Genomic DNA, 5,188 nt, shown 5'->3' with positions numbered 1-5,188 from the left:
TGTAGTTTATTGTCTTTTTTTTTTTTTTTTTGATGGGGAAAAGTGTTTAAATTATATACTCAGTCCATTTGGTGTATTTCAAAAGGTGCGGCACTTTTCTTCACTTATCAATGAAAGAAATTACAAACTAACTTCAAAAAAATATCAGCAATTGTACTACCAGGTATTTACCCCAAAGATGCAGAGGTGGTGAAAAGAAGGGCCTCATACACCTCAGTGTTCATAGCAGCAATGTCCACAATAGCCAAACTGTGGAAGGAGCCGAGATGCCCTTCAATACATGAATGGATAAAGATGTGGTCCATATATACAATGCAATATTACTCATCCACCAGAAAGGATGAATACCCACCATTTGCATAGACGTGGTTGGAACTGGGGGAGTTTATGCTAAGTGAAATAAGTCAAGCAGAGAAAGACAATTATCATATGGTTTCACTTATATGTGGAACATAAGGAACAGCATGGAAGACATTAAGAGAAATAAGGGAAAATGAAGGGAGGTAAATCAGAGGGGGAGATTAACCATGAAAGATTATGGACTATGGGAAACAAACTGAGGGTTTCAGAGGGGAGTTGGTGGGGTGAATGGGTTAACCCAGTGATGGGTATTAAGGAGGGCACATATTACAGGGAGCACTGGGTGTTATACACAGTGAATCATGGAACAATACATCAAAAACTAAAGATGTACTATATGGTGACTAACATAACATAATAAATTTTTAAAAATAAAATAAAATAAAATATCAGCAAATGGCAAACAAATTTCCTTGCAAGTCACAGTCCCATATATTGTGCATCCTAGAAAAGAGGAACAGAATAGGTTCCACCTAGTTTCATGAGTTTCATCAAATACTGGACCTACTCAAAGGTGGAGAAAAAGCAACTTTCAAAGTATGTTATTGAGGCTTTTATTATACTCCTTCCTAAGAGCACCAGGTGGAGAACAAGTGTTGTAAACTAGATCTAGGAAGTGGAATGTGTAATCAATCCATCCTCCTCCCCTTAAGGTCTGTCCAGTAGTTAATGAATTTAAAAAAACATGACTAAATAAAAACACCCCCTCATGGTACATTCTCCCTACTACAAAAAGAGACAAACCCCCAACAACCTAGATGTCCCAGGTTATTCTCCAGTGTGGATGGAGCCTGGGAGCAGCTTCAACGACCCAAATCAGTCTATTGCAGAGTCATCACAAGCATGCCTTGCTTTTAAACAAAAACATATTTTTGAAATGACAAAACAAAAACTAGTACTAATCATTTTTCTGACAATACACAATTGCTCAGATTAACTAGTATCAGAAGGCACCATACCTATGGACCTTGACTCACTGGAGTACATGTGGATAGGTGAAGGGCATTGGTCATTATTGCAAAAAAAATTTTTTTTTCATTTTTCATTTTTAGTTTGATTTAACATTGCTTTTAGTACAAGCAGACACCAGCTGTGCAGAAGGACTCTGTAGACATGTTCATAGCAGTGTACACTTGGGGCTCTTTGATTCTGGAGGCTCGAGGAAGCGAATATCACCTGGTCAAATACATTCTTTAAGCCTTTTTGTGCTAGTGCAGGACACTCCACATATCTGACCACCTTCAGGTCATGGGCCAACTTTTCAGCAGTCTCTGGAGTGACAGGCTTCTGTTTGTTCTTGGCAAGTTTCTCAATCATAGAGGAGTCATCTCTGAGATCAATTTGGGTCCCACCCAGCAAGAAAAGAGTCTTTGGACAGTGGTGAGTTATCTCAGGTATCCTCTTTTCCTTCACATTTTCAGATGAGGGTGGAGCGACCACTGAATAACAGACTAGAAGTACATCTGTTGGTGAATAACTCTGTGGTCGTATGCTGTAGTAATCCTCTTGCCCTGCAGTATCAGAAAGCCCAAGAGTGTGTGGCTCTCCACCAACCATAACTGTGATTGCACAGTTGTCAGAAACAGGCGGCGCAGGGGTGCCTGGGTGACTCTCAGTTAAGCTTCTGCCTTTGGCTCAGGTCATGATCTCGGAGTCCTGGGATTGAACCTCACGTTGGGCTCCCTGCTCAGCTGGGAGTCTGCTACTCCCTCTGCCTCCGCTGTCCCCCCCACTATGCTCATGCACGTATGCTCGTGTTCTCTCTCTCTTTCCCAGATACATTAATTAAGTCTTCAAAAACCAACAAAAAACCAAAAACCAGTTGGTACATACTCAGATGGAAATTTGTTTGTTGTGTAGAATATCAGAAGGCACATTTTACCAACAGCACCATCACCCACAACAATGCACTTTGGTTATCTGTATTGCTGAAAGAATTTTGTCTGAATATTTCTAAATATTTCAAGGTTGGTGGTGACCTCAGCTTCTCTGCCAGGGTATTGGCAGCACTGCAAAGGGTCTCCTGTGTATTTTATCATCCGATGAACATAATTTTCTCTTTTTCACATATAGTTGAATTAGTCAATCTTTTCTTTTATAGAGTGTTTGGGGGCTTGTTTAAGAAATCCTTGCATACACTAGGGTCATGAAAACTTTTCCTGTTTTATCTTCTGGGAGTTTTGTTATTTTTCTTTCACATTTAGATCGATAATCCACTCAGAATTGATTTTTCTATATGATATGGGATAAGGGACACTATTTTCTTTTTTTTATATTCAGTTAGCAGACATACAGTACATCATTAGTTTTTGATGTGGTGTTCAACGATTCATTAATTGTAACACTCAGTGCTCATCACAGCATGTGCCCTCTTTAATACCCATCGCCCAGCTACCCCATCCCGGCATCCCTCTCCCTTCTGTAACCCTCAGTTTGTTTCTAAATGGATATTTAGCACCATTTACTGAAAAGATGATCCTTTCCCTACTTTAATGTAAGGCTAACGTTTTCATAAATCAAAGACACACACACACACATAATATATTATGTATATATATATAAACTAGATATATATGTATATGTGTGTATGTGTGTGTCTTTCATAAATCAAAGACACACACATGTATATACATATATATACACATATACATATGTTATGTATATGTGTATATATATACATATATAATATATATAATATACATATATTATGTATTTGGACTTCTTATTCTTTTTGTTCTTTATCTTTGTTCTATTTGTTGGTCATTGCACCAGTACACTACTGTCTTAACATAGCTTTAATATGTCTTGGTATCTGAAGCATAAATCTTTTAAATTTGTTTTACTTCCTTAGGCTTATTTTTGCTATTCTTGGCAATGTCCTTTTTATCATTAGAAATACCTGTTATTTGTGCTTTCTCTCTTTTTTTCCTTTGTCAGTCTTAGTGCAGGCATTTAGCACTTTCAGTTAGTCTTCCCAAAACCCATTGACTGTATTCGTTTTATTTAAAGTTTGTTTTTTATTTCAGTAATTTGTGCTTTTGTCTTTATTGTTTTTCTTCTCCTTTTTGGGGGTTTAATTTGCTGTTCTTTTCTAACTTCTTGAGATAGAACCTTGGGTTATTGATCTTTTCATCTTTTTACTGTAGGCATTTAAGGTTGTAAATTTCCCTCTGAGCACACCTTTGCAAATTTTAATATGTAATATTATTATTGTTACTCAATTCAAAATATATTCTAATTTCCAGCGTGGGGTGGTTTTTTTTGGTTTATTTTTTTGACACATGATTTATTTAGACAGGGATTCTTTAATTTCCAAACTTACAGGGTTTTACTAGGATCTCTTGCTATTGATTTCTATCTTAATTTCATACCCTATATTAAACAGTTGTTTGTATACATCATCTTTGTTATTTGTGATAATAAAACTTTATAAATTATTATTCTAATAATTTTTAAATTATACAAACTTTATTTGATTGTGAAATATTACTTTATAACCATCATTATGGGAATATCTCTTTTACCAGTGTTAAAGAAATACTGTTCATTCTCTGTGTCTGCAATTGACTGCTTATTGTTTAGCAGGTAACATTATGCCTTTTTCTCTTTAATAATTTGAAATTATGATATTTAAAAAATGGTATCTTTTTCTACTTCTTTTGTTTTGAAGGAGAAGCTGACTTCAGTGAGCTGGATAATATCCTGCGAAAAATGGGTATAAAGCCCTCACCTAAAGGACACTTGCAGCCAGAGAAGTCACTTCCAGTTAATGGTGGGCATTTCATTTTTTTTTTCTTTTTTTAAAATTTAATTTAATTTAATTTTTTTTTTTAGTGTTCCAAAATTCATTATTTATGCAGCACACCCAGTGCTCCATGCAATACATGCCCTCCTTAATACCCACCACCAGGCTCACCCAGCCCCCCACTGCCCTCCTCTCCAAAACCCTCCCCTCCAGAACCCTCCCCTCCAAAACTCTCAGTTTGTTTCTCCAAGTCCACAGTCTCTCATGGTTTGTCTCCCCCTCTGATTTCCCCCAACTTACTTCTCCTTTCCATCTCCCAGTGTCCTCCATGTTATTCCTTATGCTTCACAAGTAAGTGAAACCATATGAATATTGACTTTCTCTGCTTGACTTTTTTCGCTCAGCATAATCTCTTCCTGTCCCATCCATGTTGATACAAAAGTTGGGTATTCATCCTTTCTGATGGAGGCATAATACTCCATAGTGTATATGGACCACATCTTCCTTATCCATTCGTCCGTTGAAGGGCATCTTGGTTCTTTCCACAGTTTGGAAACTGTGGCCATTGCTGCTATGAACATTGGGGTACAGATGGCCCTTCTTTTCACTACATCTGTATCTTTGGGGTAAACACCCAGTAGTGCAATTGCAGGGTCATAGGGTAGCTCTATTTTTAAGTTTTTGAGGAATCTCCTCACTGTTTTCCAAAGTGGCTACACCAACTTGTATTAATGGTGGGCATTTCAAATATCAGGCATTTCAAATATCAGAATAGTCTTCAAAAGAGTTCATATTGCCTTCAAGAGATCATCAAGGCAGTTTTTCAGCATTGCAAATATCAGGTAGAATCTTCAGGGAATTAGGATTATATCCTTAAATTTTTTAATTATTTAGTACTCTGTTTATTTTAGATCATTTATAAGTCAGCATTTTAAAATATCCATAATTTTAAAGATGATTATTTTTAATATATAGGAATATATAAATTGCCATTTAAAACATGTAAATCAACAGTCTCATCAATCATAATTCTTGCCATTTGGAAAAAGGAATATTAATAGTTATTTTTCATTTCATTGAGAG

General features: G+C 36.4%; 1 pseudogene; it reads right to left on the bottom strand.

Annotated features, from left to right (window-relative positions):
• Window positions 1–1,477: 1,477 nt before the first annotated feature.
• On the bottom strand, window positions 1,478–3,908 carry LOC111158057 (annotated as a pseudogene).
• Window positions 3,909–5,188: the final 1,280 nt, after the last annotated feature.

Source organism: Enhydra lutris, unplaced genomic scaffold, assembly GCF_002288905.1.
Source record: "Enhydra lutris kenyoni isolate GAN:26980312 unplaced genomic scaffold, ASM228890v2 scaffoldscaffold57, whole genome shotgun sequence".
Lineage (NCBI taxonomy): Eukaryota > Metazoa > Chordata > Mammalia > Carnivora > Mustelidae > Enhydra > Enhydra lutris.
The sequence above is the reverse complement of the archived record's forward strand: the minus strand, read 5'-3'. Positions and strand labels throughout refer to the sequence as shown.